This window comes from Mauremys mutica, chromosome 2 (genome assembly GCF_020497125.1).
Source record: "Mauremys mutica isolate MM-2020 ecotype Southern chromosome 2, ASM2049712v1, whole genome shotgun sequence".
Taxonomy (NCBI): domain Eukaryota; kingdom Metazoa; phylum Chordata; order Testudines; family Geoemydidae; genus Mauremys; species Mauremys mutica.
The window spans coordinates 134,120,322-134,142,550 of record NC_059073.1 but is presented as its reverse complement, the minus strand read 5'-3'; the positions used below and the strand labels follow the sequence as shown (position 1 = coordinate 134,142,550).

The 22,229-nt window shown below is 42.6% G+C and overlaps 1 long non-coding RNA gene across 4 annotated transcripts; it reads right to left on the bottom strand.

Moving 5' to 3' along the window:
- Window positions 1-266: 266 nt before the first annotated feature.
- On the bottom strand, window positions 267-17,250 carry LOC123364754. Of its 4 annotated transcripts, XR_006577255.1 has the most exons (5): window positions 17,018-17,165; window positions 4,183-4,328; window positions 3,864-4,058; window positions 1,979-2,061; window positions 267-367 (listed from the first exon to the last, which is right to left on the bottom strand). It is a non-coding gene; the product is annotated as an uncharacterized LOC123364754 (long non-coding RNA). The 4 variants fall into 4 exon arrangements; XR_006577253.1 differs by lacking the exons at window positions 267-367; window positions 1,979-2,061; window positions 17,018-17,165 and adding exons at window positions 13,231-13,303; window positions 17,175-17,232 and having other exon boundaries at window positions 2,872-4,058; XR_006577254.1 differs by lacking the exons at window positions 267-367; window positions 1,979-2,061; window positions 17,018-17,165 and adding an exon at window positions 17,175-17,250 and having other exon boundaries at window positions 2,872-4,058.
- Between the last annotated feature and the right edge of the window lie 4,979 nt (window positions 17,251-22,229).

Below are 22,229 nucleotides of genomic sequence, written 5' to 3'. Positions count from 1 at the left end.
TAGCTATGCCTGCTGGGGGGAGAAGTCTTGACTCCAGTCTCATTCTGTCCATTTGCACAGGTGGTGGGGAATGTAGGAGCCCCATGCAAGCTGCCCTCCTCCCTACACTGGTACCCATGAGTCATACCCTGTGCATTGGAATGAGATGATGCCTTACTCCCCTTTACTTCCTTCTGAAGCTCCCAAGCCTGGTTATATTCTCTAGGCCCCCTCCAACTCCTTTGTCATTCCTTCACCAAGTTGCACATATTAAATACCTTTACTGTGTCTCATATAACTGGTTCCTCTTATGTCAAATCCTTCCATTTAGTCTGTGTCTTTCTGGTATTGAGGTATGCAAGACAGAATGCAGTATTCCAGGTGATGTCTAACAAGGGTTGTATAAAGAAGGATGATTAACTCCCTGCTGCACTATTTCGGGCTTTGTTATTTTTACATTATCAGAGAACAGCATGGCATGATTGTTATATCAAGGTGGTTCAGACTAAGATTTATTATTACTGGCTGCTGCAGATTGTAAAGGGTTAAATTAATCTAGTGTACATTTTAACTAACAGCAATTCAGCATTTTACTGAGCTATTGATTCTATCTTCTTCAAGCAAGTTCCCTAAATGGCATTTTTTGTTCAATACAATAGGAGCCTTTTACTAGTGCACCAACGCAAATAAAGTAGGTGTGATTACCATGAATTGATCTTACTTCTTGGAGACTAAAGCCTCGGGGGTGGAATTATCCTGGAATGAATTTGACCAAACTGGATTTTCAGAGTTTTGAAGATCTTGTTTCGGTTTTCTTCTCACCAAGTTGAATTTACAAGTTGAATGGAGAACAAAAAGTGTATCCAAATTAGTTAAAGTGATACAACGCTCATCATGTGGACAGATATATCAGTATAAAGGTGCTTTACATTGGTATAGCTATTCGTGCATGGGAAGGGGAAAAACTATACCAATATGAGGCTATGGATGCACTACAGACTTCTGCCAATTTAGCTATGTTGTATGCAGGTGTTGTAGCTGGAATGGTCCCAGTTTAGCTACACTGGTCAGAGGCATGATAAAGAGTGACCTCTAATGGACAGAGCTGCTCTGGCAGAAGTCCCCAGTGCAGCGTAGCATAGTGTATTGCACTTTTACTTGTCTAGCTTATTTCGCTCATGGGGAGTAGTTTTACCATACTGGTATAAAGTGCAGCTTTGTTGGTGCAGCTTTGTTGGTACAGCTGTGTCCACACCAGGAGGGCTTTTCTGGTATCGCACACCAGTAATCCTATACTGGTAAAGTGTTTCTAGTGTGGGTGGCTTAAATCACCTTTATATCAGTATAACTGCAGCCATACTAGGGCTTATCCCAATATTTCTATTTTGGTAAGGCATAGTAATTCCAGTAAAACTTAAGTTTAGATCCTGCCTTAGGTACTGATCTAGCTGCAGCCAGCGGAGGCATTTGCTGTCAAAGTAGAAAAAATGAAAAAAAACAAAAAGTAAATTAAATAAAAAATTAGTGATGACAGAGGCTAATTAATGAGAAGACACGTTGGGTAATCATTGTACAAATCATTTCTGTGTAATTTTTCCTGCTAAGAGAATATCTTTCATTCAGTAATTTTGACAGTACATATTGTGCAATAAAATTAATTTTCATATACTTGTGTGTGTCTATATGTGTGTACGTTCTGAACTTGAAATAGATCTGCAGAGTCAGATTCATTGCTATCATAATCAAGTGCAGCTCCTGCACCACCCAGTTAATCCAGTGTTGAATCTGATTCAATCTGAAGCAACCCCGTCCCCAAGATACAAATCCAACAACAAGGAGAAATCCACAGTGAACAGGATTGTGTGAGCTCCCAGAACCATCTCTGCTGTACACATTTTATTAAAGAACGTGTGTCCACTGGCCAATCTTTCAGCAATTCTTAGGATGTGAAGTACTTAAAGAAGCTGAACTCCACATCCAATGCTGATTGACTTCTTACCGTATTTGGGTTCCGCACGAGTTCTGATTACATGCCATTGTATCCCTTTTTTTCATTTTGGTGGAAACACCAGACTTCTTAGTCTGGGGCAGAGGGAAGGAGAGAGAAAGAGCACATTAGAGACAGCAGTGGAAAAGGAGTGTCAGTAAGATTTATGGGCCATATATCATTACAGAAAGACTGTAGGTGGTAAGTGGCAGGCACTGGCAGTAATTTATAGAGGCTTGTTATGACAGACTTATACATTGGAGATGAAAAAGGTGCTATTAAAACAAAAGCAGGCTATCTGGAATGTTGTTGCAAAGAAGAGCCCTCTTATCTCAAACCTGAGGTGGGGTTGGGATGATTGTTCTCCAAGAAGTTAGCAAAACTGTTAAGTTTTCAAGGGTTGGTCTGTGACCCTTTCAGTTGGAATTCAACTGAAGGATTGTCTACACTGAAAAGTTGTAGCACTTTCCTGATGCAGCTAAAGGAGTACAGCCTCCTAGTGTGCATGCAGTTATGTTGGTATAAAGGTGCTTTATCCTGGTATAATTATTCCCATACAAGAGGAGGAATAATTTTACTTGTATAAATCAGCTTTATATGGTTGTTGTTGAAGCCACACCAGGGATTGTACGGATATAATTATTTTGGTAAAAATAAATGAATGAATAAATAAATAAATAGCCCCTCTAACCCAAGAGGTATACAAATAAAACTTTAAAATTTTGACCAGGCTTGAGTGGAGCGACACAGACACCACTGAAAAAACCACCACCATTCTGGAATTATTTCCCATGCCATACAAAAGGAGAGACCACATGTGCCACCTCAGATGCCATTTTGGGGCTACTGAAGCTGACCAGAATTTTTTTAATTTTGTCATTGTGTTGTTTGGGAGGCATTTTAGAGCTGGTTGAACATTTTTTGAAAATTCAAAATTTTTGTTTTTTTTATTCAAATATTTTCATGAAAAATAGTCCACATTTTTGACCAGGCGTCATGCTAAATATTGGGTAATATAATGCTGAATTTTCCATGGTAATGACTATTTTGCTGCTTTACGGGGATTATGTTATCTTCCCAGGTTAAGCACAAATAAGGTTACTGAGAGGCACCCAATGCTGATACAAAAGATTGTCTTGCAGTTGAGACACTGCATTAAATCTCAGGAGATCTGGATACTATTCCCAGCTCAGACACAGATGACTAGAATGACCCACTGAGACTTTTATCTTTCTCTGCCTCAGTCTCCAGGCTGTAAAATGGGGAGAATATTTTCTTCGTTTGTCTTACCCAATTAGAGTGTAAACTCTTTGAGGCAGGGACTGTCTACTACAATGTATATAAACCATATTTAGTGCAATTGGGCCCTGGCCTTTTTGGGGGGGCCTTTAGGTTCTACCACAGCACATATAATTATTAATAGGAATAAGGGAATGCTGAATTAATAGCACCTACTATGGGGAAATCAGCAGTGAGTGATAAGAGTACACATGCTAACCAGGAGCAGTTTTGAAGGGCTGTAATATAGCAACAAGCTTCAGTCATTCCTCATTTTGCATCAAATACCCTCATTAATTTGTCTTTCCTTACTTAAAATTGAGTGTTTGTTCTTCCTTCCAAAAAGACCGGAGAGAAAATGGAAATGATCATAATAATTAAAATAATGCCTGATTTTAAAATGCATTCTCATTAGAAAATGTATGTTGTAGAGTTCCAATAGTCTGTCCCAGATCTCAGATGCTGAATCCAATGGTCTCATCTATAGCCTGGCTTTGTTATCAAAATAGCTGTCTCTGGCAGGTAGTTGAGCCATCAGGTTTTAAAACAGATACTGGGAGAGGAGAAGATTACACCTATTTGTAATAGCAGAATGCAAGGTTAAAGGTTGTGTCCTTACCCTACTTAGGCCAAGAAAGTCACTTATTCTTAAAACCATCCATCGCTGTTGCTTTAAAACTCAGGAGTTCTTCTGAATTATATGGCAAGTATGGTAGCACCCTCTCCTCTCCACCACTCCTCTCATCTGTCCCATCTTCCTTTCCCCGTGCTCTGTTCCGTTGTTTGCCAAATTAACGTCAGTATCCCAGGCAGCCTACAAGGGATGAGGGCAAGTGTTATATTCCCTGCTCTAAGGGCAGGGGAACAAGGGTAAAGGCCAACAGATATAGCCTCAGAGCAGGATGACTGGACATGTCAATCCGTGACTGCGGACATACCATTGGCAACTGAATTAACAGCAGATGCATATGGTACCCAAAAGGGACCTTAACTGCCACAGAGGTTGTCTCCACAGCTATTTCTTCCCCCAGGATTACGTGATTCATTTCTACATGCAGTGCTTATTCTTCTCCACCGCAATCCTCTATAAAAACCAAGGGAAAGCAGAGGTGAGGCTGAATATAAGGAATGGAAATGCATTATCAAAGGAGACAATGTATCCAAGAGAGAGATAAAGTTTGCCTTGGGGTTAGGCTGTGGCGTCCCATTTTTTAATTAAACACAAGCCTAACTCTGCCATATCTGGGATGACAAGCACCAAGCTAAAGTGGACAGTGTTATTCAAGAGAGCATTCATTCACGTGCGGGAAGATTATGCACATAATCACCTGCGCTATTTGCCAATGATTATGTGGAGATGTGATTAAAAAAAGGGAGTCCAGAATTGGCTACTACAGGAGAAAGACTTTCTCCTAAACACGTAAGCTGCATCTAAATGAAAATGTGAAGCCTTTCATGTTTAGAACTTACAGCTGCCAGGGCATCTTGAGTATTACCTGGAGTGTAAATTAGCAAATGGATTTAGTTACAGTCACGGAAATAACAAAACATTGGTGCTGGTAGGGAGAGCTAGAGGTGAGGTGGTTTTGGTGTCATTTACAAACATATTTTTGTTTTGTTTTAATGAAATTATGTTACTTTCCCTCCTTTTAATCTGTTCCAATAAGAACAAAGCAAATCTTTTGCTCATGCTCTGTAAGTTGTAAAGCAAAACGGTGCTGCCAATGTGCAGCTTCTTGCAATCATTATCAGCCCCTTCATGCTTTTATTCTGTGCTTATGCCTTTGTAGAGAGTTTGTAATGGCCTGTCCCTTTTCCTTTTAAAAATATTGTAAACTTTTAAATACGAATTGGTGATAACATTTCCTCCTACGCAAAGAGCCAATGGAAAGTCTATGAAACACTCTAACCCCCAGAGTTTAGTAGTGTATAGATCTTATTCTGGCCCTTTGCTGAGCTTTCCCCCTTAATGCTCATGGAAGGTGTCAAATGACAGCCATGCAGATGGAAGATCTCCATACACAAAACAGTCACAGCATGGGCAGTGAAGATGCATGCCCCTCTGAAGCCATACTATCAATTAATATCAACCCTGATTTGCAGGGGTTGCAGTCTCCTTGACTTTTTTCAATCCTTGGCTTGTCTGTAGACTGCCAGCAAGGCTACCACAGGTGGAGATGGTGCTCTGTGATATGGCTATTTGTCAACAGGGAACTGGACTGTGACCCAGGAAATTACTGAGTGGAACATCATCAGGGTATTGATAGCAAAAGCCATAATCACCTGGTGTGGCTCCTTGCTCCTTCTCTCATGCACTCTTGGTGCTAACAAAGCTGGGTCTTTAGCTCAAGACATAGTGACTCATAGTTTTAGATACAGAAGTCCTGAGTTTAATTTCTGCTGCCGACACCTTACCCAAACTGGTATTATGCATTTACCTCAACCAGCTAATATGTGAAAACTACAGCTGCCTTGTCCACATCAGGGTTTTACCATGCGCTAGCTAACGTGTAGTACACATCTACCTTTCTTCCTAGTGACGACCAAGCCCTAGACTGCACTGCCTCCCAGATGCAGCATGAGAAAGCATTCTTCTGACTGAGGCAGTTGCAGCAGTGGTGGGCTTGAGAGACACCTTCTTCCCTCTGGGGATGTAACTGCTACAAAGGGAAAACACGCAGTGCCTTCTCTCTCCGTCCTTCAGTCCAATGGCATCTGTCAGTCCTTCAACTGTGTCTCCTCCCATCTCCCCAGAACTGCCCGTTAGGGAGGCATCACAACGCACTCACAGAAAGTATGTCACTTTAAACTACCCCTCCACCAAGCTGTCCCATTTCCTCCTCAGATTGGGAGACAGCATGAACCAGCTGATCTAAATACATGTTTAAGAGTCTCCACTACATTATTTCTGTTAAAGCTGCTCCTGTCTCATCCCCACTTGTCCCTTTCTTCCCCTCCACTTCATTTATTATTATTATTTGAATTACAATAGCACTGAGGGGCTTCAACCAAGATCAGGGCATTACTGTACTATAAAATAACCTAATAAGAGACAGACTTTTCCCCGTGGTGCTTATCTAAATAGATGAGAGAGGCAAAGGATGGGAGAGAAAACAAACACAGAGAGGGGAAGTGACTTGCCCAAGGTCACACAGCAGGTCAGTGGAAGAGCCAGGAACAGAAAGCAGGTATCCTAGTCCTGTGCACGACACTACAAGGCTTCTCAAGCTCCTTCCCTCATTTGCTTTACAAAGAGCCCTCAACAACTTCCTTCACTAAAAGGCATGAACCCCGTTTGAGTCCCCTAGTATTACATCAACCTAGAGAACGGCGAAGTGACAGATAAACTGATGAGTGACAGTACAAATGCCCAGACACACACTGACAGACGGTTCTCTTTTCTTTGTTTTGATGCCGCTTCCTAAACTGTCACCATAAATAATGACATTTCTTCTTGTTCCAGCAGCCTCCATGTCTGTCTCAGATTGTACACATCTGGACCTTCTCCAGGCACGGCTGAACCTCACAGAAGTTCTGGCTGTTTGTTTGGGGTTTTTTTTTGGGGGGGGGGGGGAAGTTAGGTCTGCAGTATTATAGTATGTCAATGAACCTTTTTTTAGCCTCTCATTCTCTAATTTAAACCCAGTTTTTCCCTCCAAGAGTGATTCAGTTTGCTAAACACATCCCACAACTATAAGGTAACAAAGTCCAAAAGATGCCCAGCTAGTACAAGTTGGACCACAGTATAAAATTTACGGACAGTATTTATTTTTTTTCTTTAGAATTTGTATTTCTGCTCCTTTCTTCAACGTCCCTCCAAAACAGAATGAGAATCCAAGGAGGGATGATCTTGTGGTCAAAGTATTGGACTAGTGCTGAGAAGATTTAGGTTCAGTTCTTGGCTCTATAACGGTCTGTCTGTCTGACCCTGGGAAAATCACTTAATTTTCTATTTCTCCATATAATGCGGACTATCACCCTTCCCTATTGTAAAAGTAAATGCATATGAGGTACTTTGATACTATAAAGATAAGGGTCCATATAAGTACCAAGACTTTATATCCCAGTCCAATTTTTGAAAGGATTTGCACTTGGGTTGATAATTAGAATAATAGATTTTAAAGCTATAGTGGACCATTATGGTCATCTAGTCTGACTTCCTGCATAACACAAGCCACAGAACTTCTCTCAGTAATTCCTGCATAGCTTCTGTTTGACCCCTCACATACCTTTTGGAAAGACATTCAGTCTTGATCTAAAGACTTCAGTGGATCCACTATGTCCCTAGGTATGTTGTCCAAACGGTTCATTATCCTCACTTAAAAACGTGTGTCTAATAATAAAATAATAATACCACCTCTGATAGAGCGCGTTTCATCAGTAGATCTCAAAGTACTCTACAAAGGATGTCAGTATTATCCTCATTTTACACATGGGGTAACTAAGGCACAAAGAGCCGAAGTGACTTGCCCAAGATGACCCAGCACGTCAGTGGCAGAACTGGGAATAAAATGCAGGTGGATTCAGGTCTCCTGTGTTCCAGTCCAGTGCTCTGTTCACTAAGCCACACCCTATAAAACAAGCATGACTATCCCTACTATGAATAGTTCTTTGAAAATAGTGTTGAAAATCTGCAGCCCACATCCCTATCTAAAAACTCCAGCAGGAGGTTTGCCCCTGTCCAATGGGCTTTAAAGGTAGCAGAGTGTCTATGACATTCATGCTCTTACTGCTGCTTGTCTGACAGATAAGCAGAGGGTTCTATTCTGCAGAGCTGTCAATCCAATACCTGCCAGCAGCATTATATTCACTTAATTAAAGTGGAAAACCCTGACAAGCCTTTAACCAGAGCACCAGTAGAAGGCAGGCACTACTATTACATTAAAACTGTTTGCATATGTCTATTGCTAATTAATTACTATTACTATTAAGTGGTGTTCCATGCAGGGAACACATTACACTCATGCTCTGTATTCTACCACAGTTTGCAATTAATTTCAGGGAATAGGCACTTCCACTGGGAGGGGCACAAGGAAAATGTGCACCTCTGACCTTTCTATTCCCCCTTGGTGTCCCCCCCAAAGTGACTTTTCAAGGTATTCAGACTCTGCTGTCTTCAAAACATATTAGCATCTCAATGCTAGACTTTGTCTCTGTCATAGGTTTGTTCCCCACTTTGAACTTTAGCATCCAAAAGATGGGGACCTGCATGGATCCTTCTAAGCTTAAATCCTAGCTTAGATCTGGTAACACTGCCACCAGCCAAAAATATAGTGTTTTGGCACACTCTGTTCCCCCAAACCTTTCCCGGGGGGAACCCAGATCCAAACTCCTGGGATCTTAACACAAAGGGAAATAAACCATTCCCCCTCCCAGACTTTCCCTCCCTTGGTCGTCAGGGAAAACTTCTTTGATTCAAACTCCTTGAATTTAAAACAAAGAGGGATTCACCTTTCCCCCCCCTCTCTTCCCCCCACCTATCCCTGGTGAGTCAGACCAATCCCCTGGGGTCTCAAACAAGGGAAAAATCAAACAGGTTCTTAAAAAGAAAAGCTTTTAATTAAAGAAAAAAAAGAAAAGGTAAAATTTAGCTCTGTAAAATCCGGATGGAAGTTTACAGGGTACAGCTTATGAAGCTAGAGAGCTAGCATCAGTACAAATACAGCAAAGAGGTAAAATATTGTTCCAGCAAACACACATTTGCAAATACAGAAATTAATCAAAAGACTAATCCGCCTTTCTAATACTCACTATACTGAATAGAAGAGAATATTTCAGGAAGCTTGGAGAGCCTGGATATACATCTGGCCCCTCTTAGATCCAAAGAGAGAACATCCCCCCAAAACAAAGAACACAAACAAAGACTTCCCTCCACCGAGGTTTGAAAGTATCTTGTCCCCTGATTGGTCCTCTGGTCAGGTGTTTGCCAGGTTCACTGAGCTTGTTAACCCTTAACTATCTGTTTATCACAGTCTCTGATACTGACTCTTCTAAATCCAATAACTAATTGAACACTTGAGCAAAATTTTCAGCGGGCACTATTAGAGACGGCGCACAAAGTCTGATACAAAGAGTATCAAAATAGAGGAGCTATATACACAGGCCCTGATCCTGCAAGCTGATCCATGCAGGCATCTGTGAAGAGCCACCTATTGGTTTCAAAGTGTATCTGCATGGTTGTAATGACCCCTTCCCACCCTAGCCAGATCGGCTTGCAGGATGGGGACCTAATTACATCCTCAATCTGTCTTCCTTCAATGAGAAGATCAGTGAAAGAATTTGCAGATTTCAGATTTGCAGTAACATCTCTCTCTGACTGAACTCAAGTTACAAGTTCTTGCACATAACAAAATAAGATCTCTAGTATATATCCAAATAAAAGCCTCAAATCTCTGAAACTACAAAAGGAAAATACTCAACGGGCAGAAGCTTCAAAGTATTTAGAAACCTCTTAAACTATGGGATCTAGAAAGCAGAACAGATTTGGAAATCCAGCACTAAAATGCTTCTCTTCCTCTCTCTTTAATAATGCATTTTATTTTTTTGCTTCCACAGCTGAGAAGCCGCAGATGCCAGCTGAGACTTGAGTCCCCTGCCCAGACTTTTGTTCTGTGGTTGGGAGGCATGCTGTGTGCCAAATTAAAACCCAACATTCTCAAAATTAAATGTTGATGAGTACAAACAGGAGCTGGCTTTGGTCTCTGCTTCTCTGGGCACCTGCACTGGGTGCGATTTGGATCAAACCTTTCTTGAAGATCACTGCACCCTTTTTATTTCCAAAAGACCTAATTGAAAAGCCCTCCCAGGCATCCCCTGAAGAGGAAGGATTATAAAGCCAGATATGCTACTGCACCTAAAATACCCCAGCAAGAAGATAGATTAGGAATCAAAAGAAATGAAATTGTATATAATCTCAAAATCATATTTCTCTGTCCATCAACCTACAACCCAAGAGACTTTTGTAGTGATCAGAATTATTGATTGTGACTTATTAACTTTTCCCCTAAAATGCCCCCTTCTTCCCACAATACAGCACAATGTGAATCTCAGACTGTTTTCTTTTTAAGTATATAGAAGGCCAGGGAAGTTACTATTTTAGTTGCATTGCAATGAACCTAGAGGGCCTGTTCAGGATATGGGGACCTTGGTGCTGGGCCCAAGGGCCAGACTGAGACATTACAATAGCTGTGCCACACCAGGAGTGGACCAGGGTAGACATTTTGATTCCCAGAGTCACACCCACAATTCTGGTTTCTCCCTCGCATCAGGGGAAAAGTAATCTGCTAATTGTCCTTCTCAGTAGCAGACTATTCCGCCAACCCCACCCTGCACAGCCATCATTCACCCATGTCCCCGACCCTGCCTGACCATTCGCTACCCAACTGCTCAGGAGGGGGAATAGCTGCACTAATGAAGCGACTCTCCTCATGCAGTGCTGTGTAACATGGAGTAGCTCATGAAGCATCCCTTTACTCTTCTGCATGACCCACCATAAGGGCAGGTCACTATTCTGCCCTAAATGCATAACGCAGACAGGCAAAAATAACCAGAGAAAGATCTGGCAAACACCAAGAAAATACAACTCTGCAAAAATGATCCCAGGCAGTCCCTGGGATATATTCTTCTTCATATTTATTCGCTCTCTGGAATGTCCAGATCCTATTAGCTCAGCTGGCATGATTTAAAAACAAAACAAACAAACGAAAACAAAAAAAACCCAGAAGACTTTCCAACGTTCTGCCATCACAAACTCTCTTTGGGATCTGAAAACCAAGATGACTTTCATTTTGCCTCTGGTATCACAACCAGAACGGACATATTCTTTAGTGAGAACCAAGCTGTTGATTCTGCTGATAATGCACAAAGGTTGTGTCTTCACTGTAAAACATAGGTGTGCTTTTACATTGAAATAGTTGTCAATGTAAAATCCTAGTGGAGACAAGGCATGGGTAGTTTTTGCCATGGTATAATTAGATAAGGTCAACCCTGTGCCTCCTGTCTGAGGTTGACCTCAACTGGCTACATCAAGGTAAAAACTACAGTGCCTTATCTCCACTATGATTATACATTGAGATAGCCATCTTGATGTAAAACAAAACAACACCACCACGATGTTTTCTGGTGAAAACAGCCAAAGGACAGAATTCAGCCCATTCTCCCATTGCTGTGCTGACTGTGTGGGGCTAACAGGAATGAAAAGTTGGGCAAGGATGTATAGAGGTGTTTGTACACTGAGGAGCTCTAATTCAAAGGCATACAGGGCTGATTCTGCTCTTCCGTATACCCATTCTACTGACTTCACTGGAGTTACTCGCAATTACTAGTGTAACTCAGGCCTGGTCTACACTAAGGGGGGGGGGGTCGAACTAAGGTACGCAAGTTCAGCTACGCGAATAGCATAGCTGAACTCGAACTACCATAGTTCAAAGTACTCACCCGTCCAGACGCCGCGGGATCGAAGTCCCCGGCTCCCCCGTCGACTCCGCCACCGCCATTCGCGGTGGTGGAGTTCCGGAGTCGATGGGAGCGCGTTCGGAGTTTGATATATTGCGTCTAGATTAGACGCGATATATCGAACTCCAAGAAGTCGAACGCTAGCCACCAACCCGGACGGTAAGTATAGACATACCCAAAGAAGAATCAGGTTCATGGGGGCAGTTACTTGGAATAAAAACAGGACCATACAGTGAATGATGGAAGCATCAGATATGGTCAAACTATCCAGTCTCCCAAACTCTTTTGTTTTGGTCTGATAAGTGTGTTTTATTGGAAGCACATTTATCTGTCTATCCATCCACTGTCTCCATTTGTATACTGCAATCATCACTGAGCTGTCTGAGCGGTTTTCAGAGGTTGTTTCCCTACTTGCTTTCTGGTTCCTTGTAGTGTTATTCCTGATGTCTAATAAAGAGGATTTTGAAGGGTTGTTTCAGACACAGGTCTCAGAGGGCCCTTTGTTTAAAATGCTGATTTGTACATTTGTTTATTCAGCTCCTTGAAATGAAAATCCAGCTAGTGCCTTCCCCTTCCCTCTAGCTTGCTCCTTCTCACTCTGCTGAATATGGACTTTGGAAGAATCCCAAGACCCTCCTTTGGTGCAACGTTGATAAATAGGAACCTACAAGGCACCTAAAATGGGCTGATACCTAAGGGAAAGAAAAGCCCCAGCATGATGGATTGATATCTCAGGGGAGTCAATTGACTGCAGAGATGCAGCATTTGCTGGGGCTAGTGGCAGAGTGAATAGATAATTCAGCACACGTGAGGTGGAGCGTGCACTTCAGAGGTAGCCAAAGAACATGGAAAAGGAGTAAGATTAATGGCTGCCCCACAGGGAACTAAATGACAGACAGGGAAAACTAAATGTAACAGCTCAGGAGAGCCCATATGCAGCAGTGCTGTGAAAAAAACCCCTGCACACAGACACAGGGAGCCAAATTATCTATTTGTTAACATGCATGTTGATGCTAATCGTGGCATTACTCGGTGAATATTATTCTTTAATTCCTTATTGCACTGGAAAAAATCATTGGAAATTGGTTCTCAGTTCTGCCAGTCCTTTCCTTTTATTACATATATGCAGCATATTATGGAGTTTTGAAATTTTTTTTTACAAGCATTAAGTGACAAGCCTCAAGTAAAAAAGCTAGAATAGATGAAAAGTCCTATTTGCATAATACAAAATAAACCAGGAGAGCTCACAGAATCGGTTCAGTGACAAATCAGCTGCACTGCTTTTTTCTAGCAGAAGGGGCCTGCAGCTGTCTGTGTTGGGAATATCTCTGGAGTTTCTCTTCACAGAGAGTTAGCAGGATGAGTCTGTTACCCCTCTTTGAAAGAGAAACTTGTTAAATCTTCTTTTAGCAGTGCATTTGGCTCTCCATTACATTATCCCCCCACATACACCCACGCGAACCAATTCAGAGCTTCTCAAGGTAGATTTTTTCTTATTTTACTGTTCAACTACAGTGTGACAGTCAACTTACCCTAATTTCAGAGCTTCCATGTGTAATAAGAAGAAGATTGCCCGTAACTGCTAAGAACCTATCTTCAGCAGCACTAGAGAATACATGAAAAAGAACTGCTTAGAACTCACAAAGCATGCAAGGGGCCCAGGTACAGAGAAACTCAGATCATACATTTACCACCACTAAAGCTGAAATACAGGTTCTTTATGGCAGAGGGAAAATGGCTGAATTGCAAAGACGGGATCTGATCCTGCAAACGCTTCCCACTGGACAAATGTGTTTGAGCATAAGTGGGTAAGAACCTGCTGCTGTTCAGCCAGCCAAGTTACTTTGTTAGCTCAAGTGCTTGGGGTTTGTGCTTTTGAGCCATAATTCGGGGAAGAATCCCTGTTTAGAAAAGCACTTAACCACATTGTTAACTTTGAGCATGTGCTTGGAAGAGAATGGGACTTCAGCACATGTTTAAAGCTAAGTGTGTGCTCATATGCTTTCCTGAATCAGACCCTTGGTTCAGAAAGAAAGCCAAGTTGGGCAGGGTGAGGTGTGGGTGTATTTCTTTACAACACGGTGCTGTGGATGGGTATTTCAATTCCTGTGTCATAGGTCTCACCCCCACTTGGAGCTGTTGGGTTCACAAGATGGGGACCTGCATGAATCCTTCTAAACTTAAATCCTAGTTTAGATCTGGTAAAAGCTGCCACCACCCAATAATGTACGTGTATTGGGACACAGTCCTTCCCCAAAATCCTTGGGGATCCCAAGAGCCCCAAATCCATGGAGTTCTTACACCTAGGAGAAATAAACCATTCCCCCCTGCTTCCTCCCCCCTCCCTTTTCCTAGGAGAGATACCGGGATTTAACTACAGAGGGATACCTCCCCCTTCTCTTTCCCTGAGAATCCACCCAAGGAAAGATCAACCAAGTCCTTAACAGAAAAGATTTATTAAAGAATAAAAAGAAAGTAACTGTCTCTGTATTACCAGGATGCAAAAATACAGGGTCTAAACTTATCCATCTCTGGAGAGAATCCCCCCTCCTTTCTTTCTCAGTAAAAGCAATAACAGTACAGAAGTAAAGAAATTCTATAGCAAACACACAATTGCAAATGTAGAAATCAAATTATAAGACTAATCCGCCTTTCTAATTAATACTCACTATTGGATAGTAGGAACTACTCCAGGAGAACTTGGAGACATGACTGGCCTCTCTTAGATCCAAAAAGAGCACACAGAGCCAACAAGGAACACAGACAAAGGCTTCCCTCCACAGAGATTTGAAATTATCCTGTCCCTTGATTGGTCCTCTGGTCAGGTGTTTCTCAGGTTACTGAGCTTGTTAACCCTTTCCAGGTAAAAGAGACCTTAACCCTGATCTGTTTATTTATGACACAGACCCTTGGTTCAGAAAGAAAGCCAAGTTGGGCAGGGTGAGGTGTGGGTGTATTTCTTTACAACACGGTGCTGTGGATGGGTATTTCAATTCCTGTGGACTTCAGAACTTACCTTAATGTTGGGGAATGCGTTACACCTAAGCATTTGTATTATCATGTTCCCCTTTAGTGGCTGGCCTACATAGAGGAGAAAAGCCTTTCACTGCTACCATTTCTCCTTTAGCTCAACTGCTGTTTGGTGATGAAAGCATATATCCCAGGGGACGAGGCAAGGAGTGGTAGAGGGACTATGACACATGTGATAATGTGATTAGGGTGTTACTGAATAGCATTAATACCAATAAAACATTAATGCTTTTTCCAGACAGAAACAATAGGGAAGCAGGATGTTTAACCAAATGCACTGAGCTGCTGCCTAAAGCTATGTCTACACTGCACTTTGTGCAGCTCCAGCATTGCAGGGTGGCTGTTTTCACTCAAGTTAGGCTAACTCAGAAGCAGTAACTGGAGTATATATAATCTGAGTTAGGCTATGTCTTCACTGCAGAGCTTACTACAGTCACTGTGTAATCCACAGGCACCTTTTGAAGAAGCTGCTTCTAACCATAAAAGGTTCAGAATATCTGCAATGTGACAGACCTCTATGATTAATTTGGGGAGGTAGCTGTAATTTTCATGTGAGAGGACATGGCTCTGTTGGGCTTTGGTGTTAAAATTGTGGAGATTTTCAGCTGAATATAAATCAATTCCAATTTATTGCCCTGTTTTGTTCTTATAACATTTTTCTATTTTTTTAAAAAATTAGTCACATAAAAATGAATATCAGTTAGAATTACAAAGTGGGACAGAAATCAGTGTTTCTTCTCCCATCTCTCCTGCTCCCAATAATTGTACACGTTGTCAGGCTGCACTGTTCTTGCAAAATAAATGAATGCATTATGGCTCTTACAGTAAATAAAAGGCAGGCCATCAACACAGCTTTGTTGATTCGTATGTCCTCTAAAGCTGCCTGTGCCAAAACCAGACTTCACTCACCAAACAAATATCCACTTCTATCCTGCTACACACACACGCAAGCTCCTTTCAAGCTGTGATGGAACACCAAAGTCCTGCACCAGGTTTTATAAATATATCCATTCTGTTCTGTATTACAGGCATGCCTAGAAGGCCTCCCCAAAATCAGGGCCCCATTGTGCTAGGGGCCATACATGAAAGTGGTAACAGTTACTGCTCTGAAGAGTTAGCAATTTAAATAGACAAGGCAAAAGAGGGATTAGTTTCACCCATTTACAGATGGGGAGCTGATTCCCAGAGAGGTAAAGGGTATGTCTACACTGCCCACATTACAGCACTCTCCCAGCTGTAAAAAACAAACAAACAAAAAAAAACCCACCCCAAATGAGGGGTGATAAAGCGCTGTCTATACTGGTGCTTTTCAGCACTAAAAACTTTTGTCACTCGGGGGGGGGGTGTGTTTTTTCACACCCTTGAACGACTAAAGTTTTAGCACTGAAAGTGGCAGCACAGACAACTGCCAAAGTGACTTGGTCACACAGGAAGTTTGTGACAAAACTAAGACTTGAATCAAAGATCTCTCCAGTCCCAGTCCACGGCTTAACCAGTAACATGCTCATCCCAGCACTGATCCCTTTTCCACATCTGGAATGAAAATGTACTGGATATATTTCAAAGGCCCTATGTTTAAATGTTCAGATCACACCGGTTTGCTTGGTTTTAAACATAGGCACCCTATGCACTTCCAGGCTTTGGATGGGATGAGAAACCTTAGCAGGGTTCTGGAGGTGGAAACCTTCACACACTTTTACTGAGATTGACACCACTTGGAAGAATTTGTGAGACATTTCACTAGAATTCATTTCGGTGTCTCCCCCCACAAAGATGGTTCTAGACATTTTTGTTTAACATAGCATAGATTTTCTTTTGTCAAGAAAATTAAGAGAGAAAATCCCACCCTTTGCTAATCTTATTTGGCACCTATAGGGGGCCCTGAACACAATACAGAGATTGGATGTATTTTTCCAATTCATTTCTGTGCCCCACTTTTGTTTTTCACCATACTCCATTTTTTTCCTCACACTGTTTTCCACTAGATTTCGCCCAGGGCCAGCTCCCAGGGCAGCCAAGGGGATGGGGTGGCACGTCAGCCTCTTCGGCAGCAATTCCATCAAATTGCCGCTGAAGAAGAAAGTGGCACGGTGGAGCTGCTGCCAATCACAGCTTTCTCCCACCCCGCCTTCTTTCTTTCACTGCTTGGGGCGGCAAAAACCCTGGAGCCGGCCCTGATTTTTCCCCCCATGCACAGTAGCTGGAGCTGAGCAAGCCAGAGTCAGGCTTGAGATGAGATATCAGCGGTTCACATAACTTTTTAAAGTCCATTCAAAATAATTTCCCCACCTCAAGGTTTTTGATGAAAAAGGCTTCCTTCCTTCCATCTCAGTTCAAAACCCTGGTCAAATGAACAATCCACATCTCTGCAGTCAGGGAGCAAACAAGCAGCTCAAAAGGGCTTTACTCACCCACCACACAGCTAGCAAACAGAAGCATTTCCTACCTAGAGAATATACTTCCCCCTCTTCCTTCAGAGCACCTTCCTCAAAGAGTGCTGGGCTAATTACTTAATTAAAAACAACTAGCCTCCCTGCCCTAACATTCCCTGCCCTAAGTGGAGGCAGCTGTAGGGTTTCTGCTACTCAGAGTATGTATGTTAACCCTTTCCCTGCCAATTGTCTATATGTGCCTTCATAATGCTAGATTTGCTGAGTCATCTGAGAAGACCTGAAGCTACCAGCTGAGATTTATTTAATGTGCACCAAGCTGGAGTATGAGTGCTGTCCACTGATTAAGGCAATAGTCTAGGGTGCAGGAGACCTAGGTTCTATTCCCAGCTCTGCTAATAACAAGCTGTCTGGCCTTGGTTAAGTTACTTTAACTCTGTTTCCCCTCATCTGTCTTGCCTATTTACACCAGGAACTCTTTAGGGGCAGGGACAGTCTCTCACAATGTATACGTACAGCACCTAGCACAATGTGCTGCTGCTCTCAGCTGAGACATGTAAGACCTACTATAAAACAAATACCAGGAATAACAACATTCCAGGGGCAGGAGCTCATTATTGCCAGGGACTGCACAAACACAAAATAAGAAGCTTACAATCTAATTCAAGTTGAACTGTTCAAGGGTGTTCAGCATTTTCCACTGCATCCCAATGCGACAGTGCACAAAAGGCCATACTCATACCATTTCCTCTTTGCAGACTCTGGAGGCTTGGATAGATTGGTTCAGATTCAGCAAAGCACCTAACCTACCAGCCGTCAGATACCTACCTTCCAACGAAGGCAGAACTTGAGATTCTTTCCAACACGAGCATTCATCTGTGTGAGATTTGAAGAGACGGGGATTTTCTAATGCTCTGTCCGGGCTCAAGTTATCCAAAGCAAAGTGTAGGGCTCTGACAGTACAGTTACTGTTCAGGCAAACATGAGAGTCATTATACCTTCAGCAATAGCTTGCACACGCAGAAAGAGATAAGAGTAACTTCTACTGCAGTTACTCCTGGAATGAGGTACTAATTGGAGCCCAGGCGCCATGGACAGGAGTCAATATTGCCCCACCTGTTATTCCTTTGCAGTGTTAGAACAGAGAATGAGTTCCAGTCCTGCAGGATGTAAATCCTTGTCCACTCTCCTGATTTTATCAAGAGTCTCGTGTAACCTTACAGTCTCAATTTCTGGAGTCACAGAATCATAGAATCTCAGGGTTGGAAGAGACCTCAGGAGGTATCTAGCCCAACCCCCTGCTCAAAGCAGGACCAACACCAACTAAATTATCCCAGCCAGGGATTTGTCAAGCCTGACCTTAAAAACCTCTAAGGATGGAGATTCCATCACCTCCCTAGGCAACCCTTTCCAGTGCTTCAGTGCAGTCCTGAATCTCAGCCTTCATTTCAATTTGTAGCCATATGGTAGCAGAGAAAAGTTTGAAAATGTGAACCCTAAAGGCTCAAATATCCAAAACCCAAATAAAAAGAACCCTACCTGTATTCTTGTTAAAAAAAAAAAGAACACATGATTTTTAAGCCAGTCCCCTGCTTTTTGGCAGGCCCGATTCATGCTTTCTGGAAACTTGGGATAAGCCATACTACAATAGCCTAACCCACAGAAGGGAGTTCTGTAAACTGAGCTGTACCTGCACATTCTGTCCCAAGGACTGTCTGGTTTGATACCATGACTATGGCATGAATGACAGAATATTCCAGCAAACTGCAGAACCAGACTCTTTTTGCTGCAGGTGGTCACGCTTAAAACAAATAATTTCTCTTGGTTTATTAAGGTGCTCAAATGCCACAGTGATGGGCAGAAAGCAAACCTAGACAGACAGACAGATGGAATTTCACCCTTGATACCACATGGATCCTTTCTCAATGCTGAGTTCTCCAATAGGACTCTGTACACTGGGCTCCAACTTAATGCAGCATTAGTAACCCCAAGCATTTGAAAATCACGAGTCAGGGCCCAAAACAGGATTAGACTGGCTTAAAATGAGATTTAAAAAAAACAAAAACATTTTGGGTTCTTTTTATTTGCCTTGTGTTTAGTCCCAGCTCACCAAGATGGACGCTCTACCTAGCTTCAGAGATGCTTTTCCATCAGCAGTGAACTGGATAATCTTTTACCTCTGTTTCCTTTCTTCTCTGATTTGTGTTCTGGCCCTCCTCCCTTTTCCCCCCCTCCCATACCCATCGCCTGAAGAAAGCCCCATGGCCACATCACCTTCTCTAATCTTATTTTCTATTTCCTGCATGTACTTTAACAAATAACCTTTTTTATCATTCTGTTCAGTGTTTTTCCTCCCTCAGATAACAAAGTCCAAGTCCCTAGTCATTGTAATTATTAGCATATTCCTGGAGAAAATTGCAACAGTCTACATTAAAGGGCTCCCTGCAGAAATTTACACAATAGGTATCCAATTTCTCTTTAAATAAAAGGCACTCAAAACAGTGAGGGGTTTAAAATAAGAGAAGGAAAAGGGAACAAACAGGGCTTTGAGGAACAGCGGGGCAATTTGCAGTGGTCAGGAACAGATAGTCATGCTGAATTATTTGGATAATTAGTCTTCGTTAGCAAATTGGAACAAATTATAATGTAGAGCCAAGACTGCATAACATGCTGACTGATGGAACATTTGGGTGTTCTTTGTTTTTTTAAATATCCAGGCATGACCCAATTTGGAAAACTACTGATTCAGGACCAAACATCCTGCAAGCAGGCCAGGGGTTCTAGGTGTAGGACCCACTCCCACCACAGCCACTGCCTCGCTGGAGCACATTCCCTGACACAGATACCCCTGTCCACTCTGCCACCCTCTCTCAAACCCCTCAGAAAGATGAGCACAAAAGAGATAGTTGTGGCTGATCAAATAATCTCTCTCTCTGCCCACACCCAGAGCCATGACTTCATCTAAATCCTGAGGAAAAAACCCAGCTCTCAGCAATATAAAGCACCAGGGGATGATTTTGCTCCATGTGCTCAGACAGAATAAATGTAATGGTTAATTTGTATATCTATCACCATATACACTCACCCATCCATCAATGAATTTCTAATGCACAAATCACAGACTAAGGTATCCTAGCATCAACAAATGTTTGCAAAGCTTGCAATAAATCTGAAAGTCTATGTTCTTCACCTTTCCCTCATATTATGCCATTCCCCCTCCCCATATTATGAAAGTATGTTCAGGTGATTATAATAATAATAATAATAACTTTACATTAAGAGTGTTTACTATCTTCAGGGAAGGATTACTGGGAAGATCTATAAGTTTGTTATTGTAGCAAAGCTATTTGAAAGAGACACGCCTTATGTTTCTCTCTGGAAGTGGTCAGGTCTTCCTGATTGCTATTGGAAGGGCATTCCTAAGCATAGGCCAATAAAGAGAGCTCATATGGCAGGGGATACAGGGGATCCAGCCTATTGAGGACTTTGAAGACCATGACAATTAGCACTGTAAATCAGGCCAGTGGTTTATCTAGACACTATTCTGTGTCTCAGAGACCAGCACAAGGCCCAGATCCTAACTTTCAAAAATGTAACCCTTTTGCCAGCTGTCCTTGGCAGCAACAAGAGTTGGGTTCAATATCTAGGGGTTCCTCTTAAAATTACAAAACAATACTGGCTCGAGCCCCTACCCAGACACCTGGAAAAACTAAATACCTTCCCTGGTACCTTTCTTGGCCTTGATGTTTAGAAGATGGTGCAAGAGAGAAACCCAGCAGTAGGCAACTACCAGATAACCATCCCAATGAGGAAGTTTCTTCCCAACCCCCATCAATTAGAGTTTGGATTAAACCCAGAAGCAGGAGAATTTGAAGTCTTTCCATAAATCTTGTGATAACATCTCTGTTATGACTGGATATTCTTGTTGAACTGGACAAGGAGCCAGTGTTGTGTATGGAGAATTGGTGTCATGTGCTGTCCGCACTCATTGTTGCTTGGCTGAGAGACAAGCTGGACATTGGAACAGCAGGAAATTCCTTTTCAAGGGGAAGAGAACCCTGGGTAGGCAGAGTGGGTTGCAAAGGGAATATTCTTCATGGCTTCCATCAGGCAACAGGGCTATTTAATAATCATGGGGCTTGTGCTGTGTTGCTCCAAAGTCTGTCTCAGAATGAAGAAAAAAGTATATAATAATGTCTGAAAGGCAAGCAGAGAGAAATCATTACTGGGGCCTGAAAGAGCTGAGCTGTCCTTGAACGCACGCTAAATCATAATTGTGACTGATCTCTAATTATAACACTACCGATAATTACTTAAGCACTCACTGCAGCTTGAATATGAACTTGAAATGAGTAATACAATATCCCAGACCTTGCTGGACATGAGCGTAACGTCTTAAAAGTACTATTTGAAGACAGTTCACACTTTGGATACTCTTATTTACTCTGAATAGCACCTTACACCTCTGAAATCAATGGAGCTACTTACCTAGCATGGTACTACTCATTGTAGCAGTATCACAGTTTACTCCTCTGTGAATAATCCCATAGAAATCGGTGGGCCTATTCACAAGATGCTGATCAATGGACCAGATATCTAGTTAATGTAGAGGGCTATACTGATTTAAGACAAATTAGGATCTGGCCCAATCTGAGTAAGGGGGAAGAATCTGGCCCTGAGTGAGTTTTTGCCCAGTTTTCTGTTCTTTGAAGAAGGCATTCCCGGTTCAAGGACATGAGTGAAAACATCCATCCTCCTATAGCTCGTAGATAACACTTACAGCTACATACTCCATCCACCAGACAGGGGCGGCTCTAGGTATTTTGCCGCCCCAAGCATGGCAGGCAGGCTGCCTTCGGCGGCTTGCCTGCGGGAGGTCCCTGGTCCTGTGGATTCGGCAGCATGCCTGCGGGAGGTCTGCCGAAGCCGCGGGACCAGCGGACCCTCTGCAGCCATGCCGCCGAAGGCAACCTGCCTGTCGCCCTTGCGCCCCCTGTGTCTTGCCGCCCCAGGCACGTGCTTGGCCTGCTGGTGCCTGGAGCCGCCCCTGCCACCAGAACTCTCTCATCTGTTCTGGTTCACACATCAGAGCTGGCTCAGTTCTGATGTCA